Genomic DNA, 13,339 nt, shown 5'->3' with positions numbered 1-13,339 from the left:
AAGTCCGCATGTACTATCACGCTGCTTGATCCCGATAAGCTGTTGAACATGGGTTATCATTAGATGCGAGCAAGTTCATTGACTTGCTTGGTTTTAATTTCTAAGAGAAGCAGAAAGCCTCTGCTCCATAGGCCCACCCGAAAGCTGCAAAAAGTTTTGCGGCAGAAAAAGGGAAAGTTCAAGTAGGGAGAAGGTGTAAGCAAAGATTTGTGCTGTGCCAGCTATAGGGGAAGTCAGTGGAGAAGACAGAACAGACATGCCGGGAGAGACAGGGCTGTGCAACACCTTGATAAGAGAAGGGAACTAGATGCCGTTGAATTTGCCTGCAAGCCAAAAGCTGCCACATCATAGTTCTCACCCAACTTTTTTGTCTCCTCAACACCTTTCGGTGCTGCTATTCTCTTCTACTCCTGACATGGCGGAAGGTGGAAATAAAGTTCTGCATAGTAGTTAGTCACAGTGTTGAAAGGTTTCCTCCATGTGGTCTGTCACTCGGGGGAACTGCAGACCTAGATCTCAGCCCACTGCTATACTTCACCAAGCAAAGCCCTGTGCGCAAGAAACAGATCGCCACTGCAGCAGCTGCATAGAGGTTGGTTCTTACATTAGAATAAGGTTATTAGATTTTTTTCAAAGAATCCGGGGACACTTTTTTTTTTGAAAAGAGAAAAAAAAGTTGTTTTTTTTTTAAAGAAGTAGTATCTTCTCTTCTGTGGGTATTTGGCCGGGTGGCTGGGCACTCTCACTCCCGGCTCAATTTGGGTTGCGGGGGAGGGGTGTCAGAAGTTCCCCCAGTTGACGTGCCGGGCGTCCCCAGTTCACCCTTGGCAGTGGCAGCAGCAGTCTCAGCAGCCCGGAGCCAGCCTGGTAGCGCAGTTGGCTCTGGCTGGCTTCAGGAGCTGCTCGCTGCCATGGCGCCCGCCATTTTGCCTCGCCGGAAGTCCCCATATGATGTGTCTTGTGCTGTTGAACCAATCACACAACATTCATTTCCTACTAATAAATCTAATAATAATAATAATAATAATAATAATAATAATAATAATAATAATAAATTTTATTTATATCCCGCCCTCCCCAGCCGAAGCCGGGTTCAGGGCGGCTAACAACACTAAAATAGTGCAACATTATAAAAACATCATAAGAATTAAAATCAAAATTGATGGCAACCATAAACTAAAGTATTGTAAAGATTGCCAAAGGAGGGAGTCAGGCTGCGCCCTGACCAAAGGCCTGGTGGAACAGCTCTGTCTTGCAGGCCCTGCGGAAAGATGTCAAGTCCTGCAGGGCCCTAGTCTCTTGTGACAGAGCATTCCACCAGGTTGGAGCCGCAGCCGAAAAAGCCCTGGCTCTAGTTGAGGCCAGCCTAACCTCTCTGAGGCCTGGGACCTTGAGGATGTTATTATTTGCAGACCGTAGGTTTCTCTGTGGGGCATACCAGGAGAGGCGGTCCCGTAGATACGAGGGTCCTAGGCCGTATAGGGCTTTGAAGGTTAAAACCAGCACCTTAAACCTGATCCTGTACTCCACCGGGAGCCAGTGCAGCTGGTGTAGCACCGGATGAATGTGATCCCGCAGCGAAGACCCCGTAAGGAGTCTCGCTGCGGCATTCTGCACCCGCTGGAGTTTCTGGGTCAGTCTACAACACTTAAAATATAATTCTGGGGACATTAAATGAAATTCAGGGACATTCTGGGGACGGATTTTGTCCGGGGACAGAATTGTAAATCCGGGAACTGTCCCTGGGAAACGGGGATGTCTCTTAACCATACATTAGATCTCTGCTTTTGAACAAAGCTCTGTTATCAGATGTGCAATGTTCTTAGAACTTCTTGCCTAACTTGGGCAGGTTACTACTGTAATCTGGACCTGCACAGCTTGTGAACCACCCAACCAAATGCCTATCACAAGACAATTATTAGAAACCCCTTCCTTATCCCTACCCAGTTTTTGCACTGAGCCTAAAAGTCAAGGACTATCCACTCCTGACCTTATTTTCTGAATCTTGGTGCTAAACACCACCATCTGAGGAGCAAGCACGGCTTCATAGTGGCATGAACTCTGTGCTAATTAAAGTATTGGCTGTTCTGAACTTCTATAAGGCAGAGGTGGGGCAATTCTAAAGAGCAGCGCAGGTGGGGAAAGGTGTTCAATTTCACCCTCCCTAACCTCTTCTTCCATTCATTTTTCTTGCAGTAGAAATTCATTTGGCCTCTGAGCCCAACAAGGGGGGGAATGGCTTGCGATGATGGGGAATTGAGGCAAATGTAGATAAGCTTTATTGTACTAGCCAATTGCCATGACAAAGCCATGCAGACACTATCAGAGAAAGAACTCTCTTTAAATCTGTATATCTTATCTATCTATAAAATCTATATAAAAACAGAACCTCTGTCTAAATCAGAATCATAAAATGCAGTTGCACGTGTAAATTAGAGGTCTCCACACAGCACACAGTGTTTTTATTTAGACCTCTGAATCTCCCTTACAGTTTACTGCAGTTTTATCCATGTTCTGCTTCCTAATCTTTTTGCCGCCAGTGCAAAGAGGGCACATTATGGGTCACTGGGGCATTAATGTCACTGAGCAGCCATAGACCCCTCTTCGCCAGGGAGAGATAGCCGGGCATGAAAGCGGGTAACCATCTCCTGCCCAGCCATGTTGCTCTTTAAATTGCCTCTCTTCAGCAGCGGAGCTAGCTGCTTGGGCACCCTGAGCGGCGCACATGCTGTGCACCCAGGGGGTGGGGTGAGCCGCCCAGGGGAGCAATCGGTGCAGCAATCGGCGCCCATTGGGGGCGATCGGCGTGGTGATTGGCACCCATTGGCGTGATCGGCATGGCAATTGGCGCCCATTGGGGGCGATCGGCGTGATGATAGTCATCCAGGGGGGATTTTGTCATCCTCCTCAGCAATGACACCTGGGGCAGACCACCTCACCGCCCCCCCTTCCTACGCCCCTGCCCCCTTTGTTGTTGTTTAGTCGTTTAGTCGTGTCCGACTATTCGTGACCCCATGGACAAGAGCACGCCAGGCACTCCTGTCTTCCACTGCCTCCCACAGTTTGGCCAAACTCATGCTGGTAGCTTCGAGAACACTGTCCAACCATCTCATCCTCTGTCATCCCCTTCTCCTTGTGCCCTCCATCTTTCCCAACATCAGGGTCTTTTCCAGGGAGTCTTCTCTTCTCACAAGGTGGCCAAAGTATTGGAGCCTCAGCTTCAGGATCTGTCCTTCCAGTGAGCACTCAGGGCTGATTTCCTTAAGAATGGATAGGTTTGATCTTCTTGCAGTCCATGGGACTCTCAAGAGTCTCCTCCAGCACCATAATTCAAAAGCATCAATTCTTCGGCGATCAGCCTTACTTACTTTATAGGAATTTGGCCACATTTGAGTTCTGATGTATGGGCCAGCTGACATCACCTCTAGCTTGCCCTGAGGATGAGATGAGAACCTTGGAAATGTTAGCTTATTTATGTTTCCTAGAGGCAACTTCCATTCCTCAGTAACGAAATGAATAAAGTCGGGGTTGAAATCTCTTCAGATATGGTTTGTTTCATACCTCTTGTGTTAATGGGACCTGTTGAAATGAATCTGTACTGTCAAGGTGCTTGGATGAAATTCTGCACTCTTCTGAGTTAAATAACACAGCTGAGTTTCGTTATGAATTAACCTGCCCTTGAAAACTATATGACAAAGGCACAAGCTTTGGGCAGAGCATTCTCATGACTAATATTGCTGTTTAGCATCATATTTATTCATCAGCACACATGGGGGCAAGCTTCAAAATGGGTAGGACTCTTGAGAAAGCCTGGATTTTGGATCTTAAAAAGTAAAATAGAGAAAACCTAGCAAGTTCAAAAATCATTCCCAAATGTTTGTTTGCAGCTTAGTCGAAATCTGATTAACATCCAGATAAGGTCCCAGGTACTTGGATTCTTCAGGTTGTGGAAATCCTATGTGGAATATGAACAGGTCCATTATTACCTTTTCAGACTAGGTGCATGGGCAACAAAGTGAAAGATAAGTTTCAGTTCAAGGAAATACAAAATGTGGATACACACTAACCCACTTGCAGCTCAAAAATGTAGATTTTCTCAATCCAGAATTGTTGCTGCTCATCCTCCACATCCTGCTTTCAATCTAGATTATGGATTCTTCCATCCATGGAGTGGGGGGGGCAGGTACTTGACATGTGTTTAATAACTGTCCCCTTGATTGGATTATCCACACCTTTTCCTGCCTGCACATGGCCCAGGTGATTGAAGAAGGGGGTGGTGATTGCAATCTTGGCCTATGCCCATCTACAATGTAATTGGAAAGGTGTGGATAACCACCCCCCATGGCCAGGATCACCTACTTCTGTTTTCAAATGGACACACTGTACAGTAAAGCTGAATCAGTCTACAACAAGCTTTTATTGTTTGGAGGAAATCAGTTTCTCAAGAAACGCTTCTCAGGGGCACAGAAAATATGCAATGGATCTAGACTGTGTGAGGGCAACATAGAAAAAAATAAGCACCCAGTCTCCATTGAGTCTAGAATAAAATATGTGTATGTAGCCTGAGACCAAAGGTTTTACCTTTACATACTCAAATCCCAGTAGTGATGTATGGAAGTGAGAGCTGGACCATAAAGAAGGCTGATCACCAAAAATTGATGCTTTTGAATTATGGTGCTAGAGGAGACTCTTGAGAGTCCCATGGACTGCAAGAAGATCAAATCCATTTTTAAGGAAATCAGCCCTGGGTGCTCACTGGAAGGACAGATCCTGAAGCTGAGGCTCCAATACTTTGGCCACCTCATGAGAAGAGAAGACTCCCTGGAAAAGACCCTGATGTTGGGAAAGATGGAGGGCACAAGGAGAAGGGGACGACAGAGGACGAGATGGTTGGACAGTGTTCTTGAAGCTACCAGCAAGAGTTTGGCCAAACTGTGGGAGGCAGTGGAAGACAGGAGTGCCTGGTGTGCTCTGGTCCATGGGGTCACATAGAGTCAGACACGACTAAATGACTAAACAACAACAACAACATTCAAATTGTGATTGGAACAGTGCACTAGAGTTCTCGTATCAATGCGATTCACTAATTTAGAGTACATTTCATTGCCTCTGTGGATGCATTGCTTAGCCTGCCAAGCAGACTTTCCTATGATGGAACTCCACACTGTACCATCAAAGGCTTTTAAACTCAAAGATCGTACCCTCCAGATAGTGAGGACTACAACTCCCATCAGCAATAGCTGGGGATGAGCAAGTTATAACTCACAGGATCTATAGTATACCATGTTGGCTACTCCTGGTATAACTGGTGAAATAATCTGCAAGTTATAGAAAGTGTTAATCATCATCATCACAGCAGCAAGAAGAATAGTAATATAGAATGTATATTTCTTATGTTTAAATGGTGGGGGAGAATCCATTACTGGGAAATAATTAACCATTCGTTATGGAGAAAGTCTGCCAGTCCCACTATCTTAATAAATGATCAAAATAATGTACACATAAATCATGTTAGTATGCTATTATGTTATTATCTTATGCAATACTTTTTATAAATTTCATTACTATATTACGCCACACAAACATCATTAACGAAGAATGATTTTATGGATGTTTAAGAATGCCAAAATATGTCGCTAGGATACAGGATAGTTGTTTTAAGAAGATGATATTCTATTTGTTGCAACATTACTTGTTTGAAAGCAGGATTTATAATAAAATAGTATTACATTGCTTATTAGAAGAAATAAACTTACCTAATTGGAATAAGCTTAAATATGAAGGCTGTTCTCTTTGCCAATACTAATTTGTTATCTTTATTTAGTGTTTCTATAATTGAACAATTTAAGTGGATACAAAATTGCTTTATAGTACTATTTCATAATTATTTTAATGTATATTGCGTTTGGTTAAGATGTGCAAAAGAAATTGAGGGCATTAATTTCAGAAAAAGAAGTCTAGGAAATGTGTACATACGAGAACATCATTATTATTTATGTGTGCATAACTTACCTTTTCACAATAAAAAAATTCCTTCCAGTAGCACCTTAAAGACCAACTATTTAGTTCTTGGTATGAGCTTTCGTGTGCATGCACACTTCTTCAGATACCACTTCTTCAGATTACCTTTTCACCTTCACGCACCACCACCAAACTGGTAGATACCAAAGGATTGATGACTGTAAACACAATGTGTTTGATCAATGATGTTTAAGCTTTTTCAGAATAAAAACAAGCTGTATTGGTGTGGATGTGTATTATCGTTATGGTTTGTTTTTGCTGTTGTTGTTTTATTTGAACTCCACCCATCTGACTAGGTTTCCCCAGCCACAGCCATTTTATTTGGTTCAGAAAAGATCAACCAAAATTTCAAGGTTTTAGTGTTTGGGACTCTAGATCAGGCTTCCTCAACCTCGGCCCTCCAGATGCTTTTGGCCTACAACTCCCATGATCCCTAGCTAACAGGACCAGTGGTCAGGGATGCTGGGAATTGTAGTCTCAAAACATCTGGAGGGCCGAGGTTGAGGAAGCCTGCTCTAGATGAAAGGTGATTAAGAGTTGACATGATAGAAGTTTATAAAATTATGGATGTCATGAAAAAAGTGTATAGAGAAAAGTTTTTCTGCCTCTCTCCTAACGCTGGAGACAGAGAGAGGAAGAGCTGCCGATCATTGAGGAGGAGGAGGAGTTTGGATTTGATATCCCGCCTTTCACTCCCCTTCAGGAGTCTCAAAGCGGCTAACATTCTCCTTTCCCTTCCTCCCCCAAAACAAACACTCTGTGAGGTGAGTGGGGCTGAGAGAATTCAGAGTGTGACTAGCCCAAGGTCATCCAGCAGCTGCATGTGGAGGAGCGGAGATGCGAACCCGGTTCCCCAGATTACGAATCTACCACTCTTAACCACTACACCACACTGGCTCAGTGCTGTGCCAGGTTTCTCACTTGGCCTCCTCGTGACGATGTGATGTTGATGCATAGCATGCTCATGACATCACACACATGACATCATGCACCCACAGCACGTGGCAGGCCCCCTCAATCTTGAGCACAAGACGGCGCCTCTGCATGCAAATAATCTTGTAAAATTAATATGAAAATAAACGTAGCCATGCCGCACGGATCCTAAATACGCTCATTCTGAAGTAAATGAGTGTCAGTCTGTTTAACATTTGCTTTATAAATATGTCTCTTGTGACTTCTGAAGGATTTTTTGGTAGGTAGAACTCAGTGCCGGATTTACGTTTAAGCCAAACAAGCTATAGCTTAGGGCCCCTGGGCTCCCCCCAAAAAAATTAAAGGGGAAAAAACGTGGATGTACATTTCCAGAATATAAGATAAAAAACAAATAAAATAAAACCTACATACAGCAACAGTGTTTTGCGTTGTGTAGTGTCCTATGATGTAAGTAATGGGCCCCGCCTGCTCGCCTGCTCCCTAAAATATCACATATTTTGTTATGTTCAAATGGCTTTAGATACCTGTTAGGTCCATAAATTACCATATATCATATATTCAACACAAAACGGTGACAATTTTGTTATGTATTGAAGTTCTCACCCTGGCCACCAGGGGTATCCTGTATATAGTTTTCACTCAGGTCCACGTCAGTTAATTTAGGCAGGAAACCCTGGGTTGTTGTTGTTACAAGGTTGACAGCCGGCTGCCTATGAAAGCAGGCTGGCTGAGCTGTTCAGTTCAGTTCCAGCTCACTTATAAAGAACTACTTGGAGAAATCTCTGTATCGTCTGCTATGTCCACCCACTATTTAATAAATTTGTTGTTGACAAAGGACAGCTGGACATATAAAGGGGCCCGTTACCTTCAGTAGCTTAGGGCCTCATGAAACCTAAATCCAGCCCTGGCAGAGCTTCAGGGAAGGAAGTTAGGACCAACAACCACCCAAATTAATCATGCTTGATATAAGGAGGAGAACATCATGAAGCCAAAAGTAGAGATAATGGGGAGAGAGAAATAAGAGAGAGAGAGGGGATCAGACCAAAGGCCTTTCTAGTCAAGCATTCTGTTCCCACCATCACCAACAAGATGCCTACGGGAAGTCGAAGAGCCAAACACTGGGGCAATAAACCTCTTCCCCAGCAACTGATACTGGTATTCAGAGGCATGCCAACTCTGATACTAGAGGGAATTTATAGCCATCTTGACTAGTAGCCTTATCCTCCGTGAATTTCTCTAATCTCCTTTTAAAGCCATCCAAGAACTTGTCTAATCTCCTTTTAAAGCTGTCCAAGTTGGCGGCTCTCGCTGCAGCGTGTAGAAGCAAATTCCATGATTTAACTCTGCACTGCACTTCCCTTTTGTCTCTCCTAAATCTCCCACCAGTCATGTTTCAAGTATTACGAGAAAGGAGGGATGGAGGAGAAATTCGATTCAGCTCACACCCCAAGGTGAACTTTTCACTTTCTTGAAGCAATATGCAAACTCAAACTCAGCCTACCCTTCGAAATTCACACTTATCCAAACGTATTGGAAATGCAGTTCTCTGGCTGAGTAATGTGTACAGAAATGCATCCACTAGGCTAAAGTGTGCAACAGTTCTCATACCAAATGTAAACAAACTGCGAAAAATACTCTGTGGATTGAAAGTGGAGACGCCGTATGTACGTTTCCTTGCATATTTGTTTGTTTTGTATCACACAAAAAATCTTTAACGAGAACTAATTAAAAAATAAATGCATAGATTAGTGAAAATAACATGCAACAATATTGAGGAAAATTGATTTGTGATGAGGTGTATATTAGGCAAAATTGCATACAGGAAGGATAAATTTACACATAAATGCTGGTGCGCTTTCATGAGGGGTTTTGTTTGCTTTTTAATTGCAGATAGGTTTGAAAATGTAGAAAGCTGGATTTACGATTGGGGAAATGAGAAGCCGAGAAAACCTGAAGCAGACAAATTCCCAAATCCCTATAAGACAGAGAGAAAAACTTCTTAGCCATTTTCTCCACAGAATGTATAATATTATATACCTCTATCATGTCTCTGCCCCATACTGACCTTTTTTACCCTCCTGGGGCAAAAAGACCCACATTTAATCTTTTTCCCTAGGGGAGCTTTGGTCATTTTGGCGGCCCTGTTCTTTTCTCTACACCTTTGAGAGTTGCAGGGATCAGATTATTTATCTAGGGCTTTAGGAGTTCTGACCTAGGCTTTGTCCTCTTCATTTGACTATATTGGACAGGCGATCCCACTGTGCCGAGTCAATTCCGGGGCCATTTGATGACACAGGCAAACGTCCTCAAATATTTATCTATTTAGAAGCTCCCGAAAGCGTCCCAGTAGAGGCGACACATTGCTTGCCAGGCTGCTGAAAACCTGGAGAGAATCGGAATGAAATGAGTGCTACCAAGGAAAACTTTTGAAAACCTACCCCAGCATGCTGATAGGATCCCTGGAGAGAGCACATCATCTACAACAGTGCTGGCATCACACATGCTGATACTATTAATAAAAGGGAATGGCTCAGATCACAGGAATTAATTAGTTTGAAACTCCAACTGCCAGGAAGGGAGCAGGCGCACCATAGCATCCTGAAGTGTGTTCGTATTAATGATTCTCCGGCTGGTGCGCTGTTGACAGAATCTTGTCTGTTTCAACAAAACTCTGGAAGCAGCTTTTAAACTTCAGGGGCACCCCCCATCAAACAGCAAGGGGTCTCGCAGTAGCACTTTCGCGTGGAAGCTACTAAATCCTGCAAAATAAGAACTCGATGGCTTCTCCCGCTGCTGCCAAGCGAAAAAAACCTACCTGCTGTAACTGGGAAGGCCTTTCTCTTTTCACTGAGCGACTCTCTCTCTCTGAAGCTGGCAGAGAGCACAGCGCAGCTCCACGTTCCCTCTTTGAAAGGCTGGGAAAGGACACGGGCCTCTTGTTAAGGAGAGGCTGTGGAGAGAGGCTGGATGTGAGTAGAAAACGAATGTTCCCACTCGGGAGGATGCTGCAGAACAGAACTCCCAGAGGTGGAGAAGCAGCACAGATAAGTCCAACAGAGATGGGAGTTGCTGCAATCCTCCTGAGCAACTTTCCTGTACCTGGTGCTATGTGGGTGTCGCTGGACCACATAGCCCCATCAGCCCCAGACAGCATGGCCAATGGTTAGGGAGGGCGGGTGGGAGCCACAATTCAACAGCATCTTGAGGTAACAGGATGGGGAAAGCTGCTATATAGTCTTAGGTTAAAGGTAAAGGTAAAGGTACCCCTGCCCGTACGGGCCAGTCGTGTCCGACTCTAGGGTTGCGTGCTCATCTCGCTCAAGAGGCCGGGAGCCGGCGCCGTCCGAAGACACTTCCGGGTCACGTGGCCAGCGTGACGAAGCTGCAACTGGCGAGCCATCACCAGCGCCGCACACGGAAACACCGTTTACCTTCCTGCTAGAAAGCGGTACCTATTTATCTACTTGCACTTAGGGGTGCTTTCGAACTGCTAGGTGGGCAGGAGCTGGGACCGAACAACGGGAGCTCACCCCGCCGCAGGGATTCGAACCGCCGACCATACGATCAGTCTTACCATGCTATACAGTCTTACCTGGGAGCAACCCCCATTGAACTTGTGTAGAAGTGTATAGGATTGCATTGCTAATCACTGTTGACCTCACAAAAGAATCCTTTGCTCCCAGTTTAACGTTGCAGCATTTGAAGGGCATTTACTTGAGTGGGGAATCGTTCCCCCAACCCAGGGATCCTTGTGAGCATCTACAAAGATAAACAACCTAAAACTAGCTTGCAGTGTGTTTTAGGTGCCATTACCTGTTCCCAAATCCTCCTGAGATGGCATTTTCATTAGCGCATTGCAACTTCTGATCCACACCTAGCAAGTTGGGAGTAGGGCTGGGCGATAACTGGTTTTCAATATTGTATCAGCAGCTAACCATTGCGATATATCACAATATCTTGATATACATTGATATCTGAATAAAAAAAATCCTTCCAGTAGCACCTTAAAGACCAACTAAGTTAGTTCTTGGTATGAGCTTTCGTGTGCAAGCACACTTCTTCAGATACACGAAATTTGCTTGCACACGAAAGCTCATACCAAGAACTAACTTAGTTGGTCTTTAAGGTGCTACTGGAAGGATTTTTTTTATTTTGACTATGGCAGACCAACACGGCTACCTATCTGTAATTGATATCTGAATTAAGGAAGGAAGTACGCAGAGGCCAAGAGGACATTGTCCTGGCAACTGCTACTACTTAAGGGACTAAAACTGATAAATGTTGATATTATCAATCAGCTCATGGTCACTTTCAGCAGTAGGCAGGTCAAAATGCATTGCAATAGGACTTTGGGTTTTGAGCGTGGCTACCAAATGGTGGTATTCAGGACAATCCAAATACATAGTGAATACAAATAATCTGGGACTGCCAGACTGCCAGCAGGCCTGCTAGGCGGCAGCAGTGGCGGCAGCAGCAGCAGAATCAACAATAGCAGGGGAGGGCAGAAGCAGCAGCAGCCTGGCAGCAGTGGCACAATAATTAGCACCCTGCAAAGCTTTGCCAAGGCATTGGGCGGTGGTGGCAGAAGCAGCAGCAGCCTGCGAGGCCTTGTCGTGGTGGCAACAGTAGTGGTGGCCTGCAAGGCCTTGCGGCACTGGCAAAAGCCACCAGCTCCCGTCGCCACTGTGAGGCCTCGCAAGTCACCACTGCTTGTTCCACTGGCGTTCCTTGCAGGCTGCCACAGCTATGGCTACCCCCTCCTGCCACCACCACGAGGACTTGTAGGCCGCCACTGATTGCACCACCACTGATTGCACCGCCAGTCATTTAATGACTGATGTTTTAATGTATTTTTAATCTCTGTTGGAAGCCACCCAGAGTGGGCAGGGTACAAATAATAAATTATTATTATTATTATTATTATTATTATTATTATTATTAAAGGTAAAGGTACCCCTGCCCATACGGGCCAGTCTTGACAGACTCTGGGGTTGTGCGCCCATCTCACTCAAGAGGCCAGGGGCCAGCGCTGTCCGGAGACACTTCCGGGTCACGTGGCCAGCGTGACATCGCTGCTCTGGTGAGCCTGCACCAGCGCAGCACACGGAAATGCCGTTTACCTTCCCGCTAGTCAGCGTTCCCTATTTATCTACTTGCACTCGGGGGTGCTTTCGAACTGCTAGGTTGGCAGGCGCTGGGACCGAACAACGGGAGCGCACCCCGCCGCGGGGATTCGAACCGCCGACCTTTCGATCGGCAAGTCCTAGGCGCTGAGGCTTTTACCCACAGCGCCACCCGCGTCCATTATTATTATTATTATTATTATTATTATTATTATTATTAGTTGCCAGGACATTGTCCTGTTTGCCTCTGTATAGTTCCATCCTTATTTCAGACATAGTGGTAGATTGCAGCGTTTAGCTGGTGATAACATTGCAATGTTTAGCTGGTGATAACATTGCAGCATTCAGCTAGTGAGTTATCGCAATGTTTAGCTGGTGAGTTATCACAATGTTGAAAACCAGATATCGCCTAGCCCTTACATACATTGTGATTTCCAATATATTGCCAGCTCGAATATTATGAAACAATTATCACCATGTGAACTTCAAACAGTTTTTGGACAATATAGCGATATATTGCTCAGCCCTAGTTGGGAGTTGTGTCACAACATACGGGATATACAGATCTGCAGTTGCAATCCCAACAAAACCCTTCAGTGGGCCAACAATGCGTACTGAATGTCACAACACACCATACATATAGAACACATGGCTCCCCCCCCCCCACTCCAAGAATCCTTACAGAGTTACAATTCTGAGCATCCTGACCAAAGGACAGTTCGCAGGGTTCTTGCGTGGAAGGAACCATGTCCTTTGAATGCATGGCATGGTCTGAAGTCTCAGACTACATGAGTCATTGATGTGTGTTGAATAGCCATTTGACCCCCCCCCCTTCCCCATCAAAACTTCCACAAGGACACACCTTTTGTTAAATCATTTCACATCCGCTTACACTTTTTCTCAGCAAAAAAGTAGCCCGCTATTCATGGGTTGGTTTTTGCTTCTTCTTCTTTTGTAGAGTGTGGTCTCTCTGCCCTGCATTTGATCTTCCTCTGAGGCCTCAGAAGTAACCAAGTCCCCATCTCCATTAACTCAGAATTTACTGCAGTGCTATGTGATATGCAACAGAGCTGGTTCATCTCCTTGAGCCGCAGAGGGGGTCTGCATTTTAGCATTTTGCCAGTTTTATCTCTGCCATCTGAAACTCATTTCCAGGACAGACAGAAATTCCTTATAATTGCTGCCCTGGGGCGTGTGTGTGTGTTGCGGGGGGGGGGCAGAGGCTTCAAGACCTTCTAACTTTTTGCAAGGGAGAAGAAGAC

The 13,339-nt window shown here is 45.0% G+C and overlaps 1 long non-coding RNA gene across 1 annotated transcript; it reads right to left on the bottom strand.

The window, feature by feature from the left end:
• Nucleotides 1-5,196: 5,196 nt before the first annotated feature.
• Nucleotides 5,197-9,844, bottom strand: LOC309522189. Its single transcript, XR_014214961.1, has 4 exons — nt 9,770-9,844; nt 9,167-9,337; nt 6,127-6,179; nt 5,197-5,318 (listed from the first exon to the last, which is right to left on the bottom strand). It is a non-coding gene; the product is annotated as an uncharacterized lncRNA (long non-coding RNA).
• Between the last annotated feature and the right edge of the window lie 3,495 nt (nt 9,845-13,339).

Source organism: Podarcis vaucheri, assembly GCF_965113315.1.
Source record: "Podarcis vaucheri genome assembly, chromosome: 17".
Classification (NCBI taxonomy): domain Eukaryota; kingdom Metazoa; phylum Chordata; class Lepidosauria; order Squamata; family Lacertidae; genus Podarcis; species Podarcis vaucheri.
This window is presented reverse-complemented; position numbering and strand designations above follow the sequence as displayed.